The following is a 14,558-nucleotide window of genomic DNA, read 5'->3' on the forward strand; positions in this document are numbered from 1 at the left end:
GCAGATGCCTGGGTGACCTCTTGATGAGATGGTGGAGACCAGGGGATCCTGTGCATCACCAGCCTGTGTTTCCCTTCCAACAGGAAGCCTCGACCCTACACAGCCCCATGATGATGGAGGGTTTATCAAACTCCCTTGTCAGACAGGCATCAGCCCTGAAGGGGCACCTGGCACAGTAGATGGCCCTTAGCTACTGAGGGGAGATTTTTGACAGTTATGATGAATGTTGAATCTCATCACATGTATTTGGTTTGACTTAATGAAGTAGTGTGCCATGTGAAGAGATTTCTTCATTTTATGCCATTCCCGGCACAAATTCTGTTTGGTTATGTCGGACTATTTTTTTACTGTAACATAAATTTGATTTACTGGTCTTGTAGTCAGAATTTAGCCAGTTTGTGGACAGCAGCCTTCAGGATGCCCCGATGATCACACTCTGTATTCACACCCTTGTGTCATTCTTCCCACACCATGCGGACTGAATCTAGGGCTCATGCTCTTAAGGAACAAATAGGCAGAAGCGATGGCATTGTCTCTGTTGGTTGCATATAAAAAGACTCTGGCTTCCCTCTTGGGTGTCCTCCTGACTTTCTCCCTCCCTCTCTGCAGGAAGCCCACAGCTATGTTTGAGCTGCCCTTGGGAGAAGCCAATGGCTGCTGTCTCTTTTGTCTGCCAGAGAGGACCTGAGGCTGACAGCCACGTGAGTGAGTACGAAGCAGACCGAACCCCTGTCAAGCCATCAGATGACCCCAGCCCCAACCAGCAAGGTGAGTGCAGCCCTGCAGAGGACACAGCTGAGCTGAGCCAGATTCCTCACCCACAGAGACAGTGGGATAAAAAATATGTGTTGTTTTAAGCCACCAAGTTTTGGGATAATTTTTTAGGCAGCAATAGATAATTAATACGATAATCTTAACTAAAATTATCTTTAGGTTTTGGAGTTGGGAAACTATCTTATGATATTTAATGAATTAGGGTAAGTTTTTAAAATCTTTTTCTATGATGAAATTATTTATTCCTTTTAACTTTCAAATGAGCACTTGTAAAATAATTTAGGAATCAAAACTTTTGTTTTTAGAAGAACTCTTTATTAATTCCTTCAATCTTTTCCACTGTTCTTAATATACTCAGATATTTCCTTTCTTGAGTCAGTTTGGGTCATTATGTATTTCCAGAAAATCATTTGTTTTATTAAGATTTTTCAAATTTATTCATGGATATGTATATGATATTCTCTTATTAATCTGGCCTCTTATTAATCTGGTTATAACCCCTTTTGCATTTCTAACTTTGTTGATTTCATATTCTTTTTCACTACATTTTTTCTAGGCTATCCGTGTATTATTTGTATATGGTTGGGAGACTCTGAAAGTAGCAGCTCTTGAATTTATGTATCAATTTAGTATTTACTAATATCTTCTAGTAGTTGCTATTCTGTTTTCTTCTATTCATAAGGGTGATTTGCTTATTGTTGATGGTGTTTTGTAAACTTTGCTTAGATTATTCTTGTTTACTATTATTGTTTATAATGTAATAATTGAAGGTTATTAGTACTGTTCTGCAGGTTCTCATTGTGAGGTTTTCTAAAGTGATTTACTTTCCTCATTGACACATTTTTTTCCACTGGAGTGTTTTATAAATTCCCATATCTTCAGATATGGGGATATATGTATATGTATAGTTGATTCACCTTGTTATAAAGCAGAAACTAACATACCATTGTAAAGCAATTATACTCCAATAAAGATGTTAAAAAAAATTCCCATATCTTCAGTGTGTGTGTGTGTGTGTGTGTGTGTGTGTGTGTGTGTATGCATGTGCACACATATGTGTAGTTAATTTCTAGCCTTATTACTTTGTACCCTGTGACAGATAGGATGGCCATGTGTCCCAGTTTTCCCAGGACACTCTCAGCTTACACTGTGTGGGGAAATAAAACTTCCCCGGTTTTCTCAGTGCTCCTGTAAAAGACCTGCTTCCTGATATTCCTCACATGCCATGAGAATTCCATCTGGAGGATGGAATAGTAGTTACTATTTCTACTAATAGTAGTTACTAATTAATACTAACTACTAATAGTAGTTACTAATTCTCATTCTTTTGTCTAGTTAATTTCTTAGATCCATAAGAATAATAAAACTTCTTTTGTCTCCCCAAGAAGGCCAAACAATACAGACCAACCTCCCCAAGGTGGCAAAAAGGGAAGCAACTCTCTCCCTAGTTATAGACATTTCAAGGAAGAGTGAACCTCAGAACTTGGAAAACTCTCTAAGTCTAAAAAGCCAAGACACACACACACACACACACACACAAACACAGGACTGTCTGGCCCCTGGAGACTTTATTTATATATCAAAAGGTTGAATTAAGGACTCAGGCCCATTATATTTCCAAAGAGACCCTTTCAGAAGGAGCAAGAACAGCTGCCTCCTTTCCTTTATGTACAGAGAAGAATCCTTTTCCCTCAAACCTTCACTTCATCCTGCCACCCATATCAGAAACATTCCCCTCGAGCTTGCCTCCTGTCTCTCCAGGGTTAAAGACCTGGACCAAAGGGGTGCCAGCACACTTGATCATCATGTATGGTCTGTGAGGTTTCATTAAGAACTTGGTCTCTGATGCTGTTTGTTTCCCATAACTGCCATAACAAGGTTGAACAAACTGGGTGATTTAAATAACAGAAATGTATTCTTTCACAGTTCTGAAGGTCAGAAGTCTGAAATCGAGGTGTTATTGAAGCCAAGCTGCCTCCAAGGGCTCTAGGGGGAAATCCTCCCTCCGCTTCCAGCTTTTGGTGGTTGCTGGAAATTCATGGTGATCCTTGGTTTATGGCAGAATAATTCCATTTTCTATCTCCATCTTCACAGGGCAGTCTTTCTGCTGTGTCTGTCTGAGTCCAAATTTCCCTCTTCTTACAAGGATGCCAGTCATTGGATTAGGGTTCACCCTACTCCAGTATGACCTTGTCTTAACATGATTACATCTGCAAACAAACATTCTATTTCCAAATATGGTCATATTCACACATCCCACGTGGACATGAATTTGGGGGGGAAACTATTCATCCCAGTACATACACATTCAGGAGAAAATTAACAAAGATGAATATTAAAAGCCCAACATACTTTTCACCTCAGCATAATTATTAATAGCTCCCCCTTTCACTCTCAAAAGTGTTCCAGGGACTTCCTTGGTGGTCCAGTAGTAAAGAATCCGTCTTTCAATTCAGGGGACGCAAGTTCAATCCCTGGTCAGAAAACTAAGATCCCACATGCCACGGGGCAACTAAGCCCATGTGCCACAACTGCTGAGCCTGCATGCCTCAATTAGAGAGCCCACGCACTCTGGAGCCCGTACGCCACAACTAGAGAGAGAAAACTTGCACGCCACAACTAGAGAGAAGCCCTCATGCTGCAACAAAGAGCCTGCACGCTACAAGGAAAGATCCTGCATGCCGCAACTAAGACCTGACGCAGCAAAAAAAAAAGTGTTCCAGTTTGGTTGATAAATGGTAAGGTCCCCAATGGCAGACTTTCATATTGTTCAATAATAACAAGTTCTCTATTTCTGCTCTCTTGACATTAGGTGTGGCCGTGAGAATAGTTCTGGTCAATAAAATGTGAGAAGTGACATTTGTGAAGCCTTTAACTGTCAGTGCTCAACTCTGCAGCCCTCACAATATTATCAAATCAAATCCAGCCTGTACTAAAATAAAATATCACCAAAAAGTAGAGTGTATCTTAAGAATGCAAGGCTATTTTAACATTAGGAAATCCATTAAGGTAATAAACCAAAGGACTAATGGTGGGGGAAGGGTGACCCTCTTAGTGATAATAAAATAAAATTCAACACATATCTGAGATTTGGGGGGAAAAAGAATCAATAAACTTGGATTAGATAAAACCTTATTTATTGATAAAAAATGTATCTGGCAAATTACACCCTTAAGTTGAAATATCAGAATTCCTATTAAATTCTGGAAGACAGGAACACTTACTGTCATTACTTCCATTCCACAAGATATTTCAGGTCCTGGCCAGTGGAAGAAGAAAATCAGAGGATCTGAGTTAGGAAGAAAGAGGGAAAGAATCACCTATTTACTGATGTGTGATCATTTAACTAGAAAGCCCAAGAGAATCCATTGAAAAAGTGTTAGAAATAGCAACAGAACTCAGCAAGATGATCAAAATAATATATATGTATAAAAGTTAATATCTGTATATACATTTTTAAATGTACTGAATTTAAAAAGTGATCCATTAACAATAATGACAAAAATTACACAATCCTAGGAGCCTAACAAGAAATGTGCAAGATCCTTATGAAAAAATTTACATTTTACTGAAAATACAAAAGGCCTATATAAATGAATAAATAATGCCACATAGTAAGACTCAAAGTTGTAGAAATAGAATCCCCCAAATTTAGACTCAGTTTTGTTTAAAATTATTGAAACCATTAAGTCATAAGTAAGAGGGGTATTTAGTGAGAAACCTTGAGAGATAGATTGTTGTCATTCTTGTGCATCTAGCTAAAGGGCAATATTTAGCGAGTAACTGAGATGAGGAAGATTAAAGAATGCTTTTATTTGGTGATCTCAAAAGACTGACAAATAATTATGGACCAATGAGACAAGATTCTTCATTTTAAACTTATACATAACTACGTTTCTTCTTAAATGTTTAGAAAGTAAGAGTAGGATGCCCCTGTCATAGTCAATTTATAACTATGAAGGTTGCTAATCAAAAAACTCAAGGATGATCTATAAACTGCATTTGTTGGAATGTTAGAATGTTTGTTACAGAAAATTGTATTTATTCATTGAAATTTAGAAAGAATGTTTGCCATAAAATTTCGAATTTGTTCACCTACATTATCATAACTACCCACCAACTCTGACCTCTCTGATCTTATAAACATTAACTCTGTCAATATACAAACATTATGTACTATCTTAATAATTAGGAAGAGTACATCTAGATATTTCTCCCTCCTGAGTTTTAAAACTACAATAAAAAATCCTGTTCTTGAACAACTTCAAATCTGTGTAACTTAATCTATAAATTTAATACAACCTCACAGAATATTTTATGAAACTCAACAAGATAATTCTAAACTTCATTAGGAAAAGAAAACACATGGAAGAAGCCAAGAAATTTTTCAAAAGAAGAAATGAAAGAGAAAACGTTCCTGCCAGATATAAAAGCATGAATACCATACGTATATTACATGATACATTACACACATTCTAGCAATTCAAATACTGGCAAGGAGTTGGACACATGAAACAATGGGATGAAATAGAGATTCCTGGAGCAGTTACAATGGAAAGTTAGATCCTTTTCTCATGTTGTACAAAAATAAATTCATAATTAAGGCATAAACATACAGAAAATACTTTAGAAGTATAGAGGGACTTCCCTGGTGGCACAGTGGTTAAGACTCCATGCTCCCAATGCAGAGAGCCTGGGTTTGATCCCTGGTCAGGGAAGTAGATCCCACATGCATGTTGCAACTAAGAGTTAGAATGACACAACTAAGGATCCTGTGTGCCGCAACTAAGGCACTCGTGTGCCTCAACTAAGGAGCCCGCCTGCTACAGCTAAGACCGGGTGCAACCAAATAAATAAATAATAAAAATATTAAAAAATAAAAGTATAGAAGCATAATTTACAAAACCATGTAGAAAAGACCTTCTTAAGAAAGACACACAGCATGGAAATGATAAGCGTGTGATAACTTGACTACATAAAAATTTAAAACTTCTATACAAAAAAAGATTATAAACAAAGTAAAAAGATGAGAGAACCCAGCTTCCCTGGTGGTACAGTGGTTAAGAATCCGCCTGCCAATGCAGGGCACACAGGTTCGAGCCCTCACCCGGGAAGATCCCACATGCCATGGAGCAACTAAGTCCGTGCACCACAACTACTGAGCTTGCTCTCTAGAGTCCACGAGCCACAACTACTGAAGCCCACGTGCCTAGAGCCCGTGCTCTGCAACAAGAGAAGCCACCACAATGAGAAGACCGTGCACAGCAATGAAGAGTAGCCCCTGCCTGTGGCAATTACAGAAAGCCTGCGCACAGCAACAAAGACCCAACACAGCCAAAAAAAAAATTAAATTAAATTAATTAATTAAAAAAAAGATGAGAGAACAAATATATGCACTATGTCTATAAAGGATTTATATTTAGAGTATACATTTATTTTAACTTTTATAAATCAATTTTTAAAAATAAACAAACAACCCAATAGGTAGTTAGACAAAGGATATAGACAGTCATACAAATGGCCTATAGACATATAGAAATATTTTCACCTTTATAATGATTGTGGAAATTAGTTTAAAAATCTATTATGTATTATGTTATCTTTCTCAGAATGACATTCTCTCTTTGGTAATACACTATAGAAAAGAGAATAAATTGGTACAGCCTTTTTTGAAGGGCATTTTGGCAAGAATGTATTGCTATTTTTAACGTGCATACTTGGAGTAGAATGAGTGTCACTTGTCAGCATTCACCCCCACTTTGCTGTAAGAAGAGTTTTCATGTCTGTCCACTGCCATGAGACTCCCAGGGCCCACCCCTAGGCCAAGAGTACATCCTGTATTGTAAGACCTAAATTTTTAAGAGCTGCCTTGACATCTTTGAGCCTCACAGGGCTCCAAAGTTCTAAGTGAGTTCCCCTGCTCTCAACAGGTGTGACCCCCAACCAGCAGGAAATATTCCCCTTCCACCCAGTCCTCAACTTAATGGGTTTCACCTCCCTGTCAGCCTGTGGAAGTATTTAAACAAGCCAATCACATCCTCCTGTGGGAATGAGGGGGAACCCCTTGTTATGCCAAAGCCTGCCTCCCACAGCCCTGCTGTTTCACTCTACTCCCAAGTGCACCCCTGTGTGACCCTGCACAGTGTGTGGAGTCCTCCTTCCTGAGGCTGGAAGAACTTGTGACTAATAAACTGCTGTCCATCTCATCTGTCCAGCATCAGCACTGTGTGTTTGGCCACTTCGTACTACTCAGTGTAGGGATCCCACCTTCAGCAACAGGGACCTGGGATGAGAAGAATATAGACCTGAGCCTCATCCAGGAGCAGAGGACCTGGTGCTGTGCAGCCCTTATGTGAGAAAAAATGTGCATCACTGGCAGTGTGGGCTTGTTTGTTACTGTAGCAAACCTGAATGCTACAAATATCCTCTTACCCAGCAGTTCCTCCTACATGTGTGTGTGCTGGAAAATACTTATAGTCCGGAGGGACACAGAGAAGCACATAGCAGAATTTCCAGTGCAGCATTGTGTGTACTCCTGAAAAATTGGAAGCAATTTAACTTCCCATCAATAAGGAACATTCAAAACAATGTCAATCTACACTATGTAAAACCACACAACAATGAAAAAGAATGGGTTAGAACTGCTGCCTTAACAAGCTTTACTCCTGAATAGCAACACGCATTGTGATTCCACTTATAAAATAAGTAAATAAAACACTATTTACAATTGGAAATGTTTATAGGTCCATATAGAGCTATGCATATGCATAGAACAGAGGTTTGGAAGTTTATTCACTGAAAAATGAAAAACTTACTTTTTTTTTAACATTACTAATAGCCTTTTTTTCAGTTTTTTTTTAATATGGACCATTTTTAAAGTCTTTATTGAATTTGTTACAATATTGCTTCTGTTTATGTTTTGGATTTTTGGCCATGAGGCATGTGGGATCTCAGCTCCCTGAGCAGGGATCAAACCCGCACCCCCGGCATTGGGAGGTGAAGTCTTAACCACTGGACCACCAGGGAAACCCCTGAAAGGCTGGCTTCTGACAAGGGAAAGTGGTGGTCAAAAGAAACCTTTAACTAACATCTGAGTAATTAAAATAAATGAGATGAGAAGCACTTCTGGACTGTCTGTGTGGATAGACATGGACCCTCTCCCCAGCAAATGAGTCAAAACTAGTAAAAATTATATTTTTTTAAAAAACCCAATTATTTAAACTCTCAGTAAGTTGTCCTATGAGCAAATGGAGAAATATTTACTCAAGAAAGCTACTGTCTCAGTAATAACAGAAAGTCTATGCCTTTTGAGCATTGACACACTTCTATCCTTACCTCAGGGTGACTGAAGCTGTACTCTGCCCAGATGTGGCCAAGAAGATGGGACTCCCTCTTCCCTACCTCCCAGTCAAGAGCTACAATACCTTCTTGGAAGGGGAGACCACCAGCACTTGCATCCCTCAGCTCTGTGTTGCAGAAACTCTATTCCAGGCAAGCATGGCCAAGAATCTGAGTCTTCCTTCCTCTACTCAGTTCCTACTCTAGGGCAGAAGCTTCACTGCAAGTAGGGCAGGCTGAGAATTCTAGACCCCCATCACCTCCACCCAGTACCCTGATAAAGCAGAGGTTCTATACTAGGAGGAAAAAACCAAGAAATGCAGGCGCTACTGCTCCAACCCTATGCCTGATCCAGAGCAGGGTGTTGGTCTGAGAGAAGCGGGCTACTGTTCCAGCTACAAGTTCCAGAACAAAGACACAGAGGGTCTTTCTGGAGCAAAGCCATGCCAGGGGAATGAAGGACTCTGTATCTGTCTCTAATGGGACAGATTTTATTTAGAAAAGTACTTGGGGAAGTTCAAGCATAAGAGTACTCCAAGGATATTTTGGTGGTGAACAATCTTGGAGACTTCTATGATAGCAATGAGTGAAATAATACACAAACTGAAGTTTAACAAAGAGAACCAAGCAAAGAGACAGCTAAGAACTGTCCAGGTTCTGAACAAGCTTTAAAGATTGGCCCCAAAGTCTATGCGCATTAAGAAGTTCAGCTTTAATTGGATCAGACTGGGGAGCAATTTATGCCCCAGGGTGTCATTCAAAACAATACAGCAGTCAGCTAATTAACAAAGGCAAATAGCTGGTATCTATTGATACCAATAGAGGCAGACAAGCCAGAAGCTTAAAAGTGATATCACAGGAAGAGACAGAGAAAGGCTAGCTATAAAACCACTGGCACCTGGGGGCGGGAGGTTGACTGTGAGCATGTATCTTTTCGATGTCTCCAAATAAAGTTTTTAAGTGTATAAAATTACAAAGGAAAGCAATTATACTGAAATATAATTATCTGAATATTTTACATTGTGAGAGAACAATGTGAGTCTTGTCCTTAAGGGATTTATAGTCTACTTGGCTATGTATTAACCTTATCTGGCTTAACGTGCCACGGAGCGACTAAGCCCATGCGCAATAACTATTGAAGCCTGCACACCTAGAGCCCGTGCTCTGCAGCAAGAGAAGCCACTGAAATGAGAAGCTCATGCATCGCAATGAAGAGTAACCCCCACTCGCTGCAGTTAGAGAAAGCCCGCACGTAGCAACAAAGACCCAACGCAGCCGAAAATAAATAAATAAATAAATAAATATTTTTAAAAAGCCGTTCTCTGAACTTCATGTAGCAGCAACACCAGCTACATCAGGAAGCATGTTCCAAGCTCTGCTCTAGTGCTGGTCAGCTGCAGAGCCCTGAATAATTTACTTAAACTGTTAGAGTCTGGTTTTCTCATTTGTCATAAAGGATCATAGCACGTTCAGAGCAACTGTGAGGAAATAGAGCACAGAGAACTTTTTATAAACTGTAAAGCAAGATACAAATGCTAATTATTTTAAACACTGTCAAAGAAAAAAAAGTGTCCCACACTGAGAACAGACAAACCGTGTTCTAGGTCTTCCTCACTGGCCTGAGATATTCACAAGTGGCACCTATTTAAGAGCAGACTGTGTGGTGAGGTCCTGGCCTCTGTCTAACATCCCTGAGGCTTCTGTGTGAATCCATCCTATGGCCTTAGGCCCCCTATCAGTCCCTTGCTTCTGAGATTCGGTGATTTCTGATCAATAGTTGCCTTGCTTGGTTCCTCCCATCATCCAGTTGATAGGGATAGAATAAGATAGTTACACAGCTAGAAATCCCACTAGGGGAAGCTAGATAGAGAGAGACTTTAGGAGATCACCATAAGCTAGACACCAACCAGAAAATGCCCAGAACATCTGGCAGCTAAGCAATAATCAGAACATTTTGAAACTAAACAGACTTAGGCCACTACCATAGAAAAATGGATACAAGACCTGAATTTGGCCTTGGGAGGTCAATAAGATAATGGAACCTGGAAAAACTGCATTCCTGCATGTAGCCAAGGCAGAAACATAGGTGAAAGGGGAAAGAAACTAGGTGAAAGGGGACATTATAGCGAAACCTGAGATGAATTACCGTATTTTAGTATATGTTACCACCCTTTTGTTAATATACATATGATTTTAAAAGCTCCATGACAGTCCCAGTTAGACTGTATAGGGTCAAAGGAGGAAATGATGATGTAAGCCTTTATGTCTACCCAAGAATGAGGAAGAAGGTAGTCTTCTTCCCGCTCTAATTCTTCTCTGATTATAAAAACATAGCCTCCTTTGTTCTCAGGGCTGCACTCCCTTGCCTGCCAGCTTGTATCTCTCACAAGCGTCCTATGCTAATAAACTCACTCTTTGCCTGTCACTTTGCCTTTCACTGAATTCTTTCTTCAGTAAGTCCTGAGGCCAAGTGTGCAGCTTCAATCAAATGACTGTGGATTCGAGTCCCCTCCTGAGTCAGAGACTGTGGGTTCGAGTCCCATCTGAGGAGTACAGTTTCAGTGTGGGGCTTCCTCTGTAAAGAGTGATGGGAACACCTGTTCATGACTTCATGAAACAAAACTGAAATCATTACCTAGTTAGCTGCTCACAGATTAAAATCTGCAAACTTGATTTCCCGAGTACAAACCCCCAAGATTTGCAAACACACTCTGCTGCAGGTCACCTCTTCATCACCTTGCTGGTTCCCTGATGATAATCTGGTTGATAAACAATGACATATGATCAATTTGTCTAAGATGTTTTGTCTTTATCACCACTGTTATTAATATTAAAAGTAGTGAGCGTCGATACGCCCCCAAACTGCCTTTCATGGTCTCTAGCAGATATAATTCCTTTCTCATCCTCTAGGTTTCTGAATGTTTGAATTCAGTGTGAATTCACTCGCCATGAAACTGCAACTAAACCATCAAACACAATGGACAGGCTAAGCTCAGTATACACTGGGGGTTCTGAGTGCTGCCCCCAGACAAGCCCCTGCAGCCTTGTGAACCAGTTAGAGATGCAAAATTCTCAGACTCACCCCCAGTCCTGTGAAATCACAGCCCTGTCTCCCCAAGTCTGTCTCCCCAAGCCTGCTGGTAGCTCTGATGCTCACTAGAGTTTGAGAAGCCCCAGGTTAGAATAGCAGGAATGGTTTCTTTCTTTGCTCATCTGTAGCTGTGATTAAACAAGTGTTTGGGGTTCTCTCTCTACACTCAGTTTATTTGAAAAGCAGATTTCCAACCAGGGTTCATCCCACCATTAGGTAAGAAACTACTGTTTTTAAGTACAGGAAAAAGATAGAACTGTATCAACTGGGGACAGATAGAACTGAGGAATCCACCCCCACTGGCTGGGAATGTGGTTGAAAAAATGTGCTTAGAATTGAACCAAAGATGAGAAACCAGGAGACTAACGTTGTTCTCACCTTCACAGCAAAGGAAGACCTGACAGGCCCTAAATGTCCTGCTTCACACTGTGGAGAAGAGGAAAAACTTTTTGACATTACATTTTTTTTCATTTTTAAAAATTGAGGTATAGTTGATTTACAATATTATATGTTTCAGGTGTACAGCATAGGGATTCACAATTTTTAAAGGTTATACTCCAGGGACTTCCCTGGTGGTCCAGTGGTTAAGACTTCACCTTCCAATGCAGGGGGTGAAGGTTCGATCCTTGGTCGGGGAGCTAAGATCCCAAATGCCTCGTGGCCAAAAACACCAAAACATAGACCAGAAGCAATGTTGTAACAAATTCAATAAAGATTTTAAAAATGGTCCATATCAAAAAAAGCTTTAAAAAAAAGATTATACTCCACTTATATTTATTATAAAATATTGACTATATTCCCTGTGCTGTATAATATATCCCTGTAGCTTATTCATTTTTTACACAGTGTTTGGTACCTCTTAATCTCCTACCCCTATTTTGTCCCTCCCCCTTACTTTTTATTCTTATTAAAAGCCACTATCTTTTTGATGTTAGGGTCATTTTATTCATAGCAGTTATGTCTGTTTCAAGTTATCATTTTAAAATGTATTTACTGATCTCTTTCTGTCCCCTCCCCACAATGAAGGCAACCTTTTTATCTGGAGCTTCTGGGTCTCCTCAACTCCTGGGACAGAGCCTGAGGCATCCCAGCCCTCTAAACGTATTTCCTAAGTAAGTCAAATGAAGGCTTTACACCCTTTGGAAATGAATTACATTCTTGCTCACAAAAAAGACCACTAAGGAAAAAATGTGGTATATTTGTCAGCTCCAGCTACCATAACAAAATACCACAGACCAGGTGGCTTGAACTACAGATACTTTCTCACATTTCTGGAACCTGGGAGTCTGAGATCAGGGTGCCAGCATGGCTTGGTTCTGGTGAGGGCTCTCTTCCTGGTTTGCAGACAGCCGGCTGCCTTCTCACTGTCCTCACATGGCAGAGAGAGGGCTCTGGTGTCTCTTCCTCTTCTTTTAAAGGCACTAATCCTATCTTGGGGCTCCACCCTCATGAACTCATCTAAGCCTAATCACCTCCCAAAGACCCCACCTCCAAATACCATCCCACTGGGGGTGGAGGCTTCAACATGTGAATCCTGGGGGGACACAATTCCGTTAGTAGCAAGTGGGTTGTTCTGAGAATTTGAATTTCATCCAGGGTTTAGTCAGTGATGAGTAAGAGAGCCATTGTTTGTATTAGGAGATTGTAAATTATAATCATTGTGGGGGTGGGAAGGGACTGAGGGTAGGAATCCAGGATCTCACAAAGCCACAGACAAGTCTCCCATGTGAACCAGATGCTTAGGGATGGGGCAGGGTTGAGTTCTATGGATGTGACAACATCTTCCACTCTTCCAAGAAGAGGTCAGGGCTGCATTGACAGCATGCTCCTTCCACTCCTCAGTGTATCTTCCAGCATCAGGTTCAGGAGATCTAGAGCTTTGAGGGGTTCTTTTGAATTTCCCCAAAATGATATGCAAATTTTTCTGGGGAATGAGTCTGTAGCTTTCATCAGAATCTCAAAGGAATCTAAGACCAACAGAAGACTAGGACTCCTGGGTCTGACTGCATCCTGCTGAGGTGGAATAATTTTGTAAGGTAGGTATGCCCTCAACTTGGTTGAATTTTCTTTCTGTAGCTTCCCTGGAGGGAGTCCATAGAATGCCCAACTCAGCATGAGGTCAGGGGTCTCTCTGTAGCCAAGAAGGGTGGGGTGGAAAAGGGATTACACAGACGCACACACGAGATGCAAACTTCCTCCTCTTCCACTCACAGCTGATGAGCCACCTCACACTCAGTGGGAAAACAGAATCCACCAGAGGAAACGCCTCCTCCCTCCTTCCGATCCACACTGGCATGGAACAGGCACAATCTGACTATGGCCAAGCACATGCAGCCGTTCCCTTTGGCATCCTAACCTGTTCTGGCCTCTCCTGTCACTTAACAGCTTTCCCTGAACCCACCCTACTTCCGGCACACATTGCTTGTGTCTTCACTCCTTCCATGAACTCCAGCCTCTTCAATTAGACTTCCAGCTCAACCACTCCACTGAGATTACTTTTCTCCTGGCCACCAATGGTCTGCCTCTTGGCAAATCCAGTGAACGCCCAGTGTGTTCATCTCATTCAACCCAGAAGGCCAGTCCCCCATTTTGAAATCTCCTCCTAATTGAACTTCCCTCTCATTCCCTCTCCTGGCTTTGCCATAGCCCTGGAAGTCCCAGCTTCACCACTTTGCTGGCTTATACTTCTCTCTTCCAGCACCCTGGGGTTGGCATGTGGAATGAAGATCTGACTCTACTTTTTGATGTCTGATGACTGCCTCTAAATCCCCTCACCTCCCTTCCCTGCTGGTGCACATGTGGACACACTGGTAAGAAATTTGGTGCTCCTTCCTTTGGCACCATCAGGAGACTCAAACTGAATGAGCCCCTGCCTGTGCGGCAAACTACAGCTTGGCCCACCCGCTAACCATGATGAAACCCGGAGCCAGTCTCCCTTCATTGTGCTCTCAAGCCTTTTGCACCTGCTTGCAAAGGCTGCCCTGCTCTCCCAGAGACCTCATTTATGTAAGTGAAGGGGATCAAATATGCCACCCCAAGTATGCTCCTTTGGCATAGAGATTATTTTAAGCTAAAGGCAATTGAGATACAACAGATGCCCTTCCCTATCTACCTGAAAGCAGGGCACCAATTTCACTTGAGAATGGTGATCCCTCCCTCATATCAGGAAGAGAAGAGCACTCTTATCACCTGAGACAAGGAGTCAACACAGACTTGCACTTACATAAACACACCTTACTAAAATTACCCTTATCTCCCGTTAGTTCTACTATGTATTTCCTCATCACTTACCCACAATTTATTGTCCCTTGAAGCCCAATTCCCCTTCCCTTTGTTAAAATAGTATATAAGTCTC

General features: G+C 41.0%; 1 pseudogene; it reads left to right on the forward strand.

Moving 5' to 3' along the window:
• The first annotated feature begins 650 nt into the window (after positions 1 to 650).
• Positions 651 to 14,558, forward strand: part of LOC137228406 (NADH dehydrogenase [ubiquinone] 1 alpha subcomplex subunit 3 pseudogene) — a 98,605-nt pseudogene continuing 84,697 nt past the window's right edge.

Source organism: Pseudorca crassidens, chromosome 7, assembly GCF_039906515.1.
Source record: "Pseudorca crassidens isolate mPseCra1 chromosome 7, mPseCra1.hap1, whole genome shotgun sequence".
NCBI lineage: Eukaryota > Metazoa > Chordata > Mammalia > Artiodactyla > Delphinidae > Pseudorca > Pseudorca crassidens.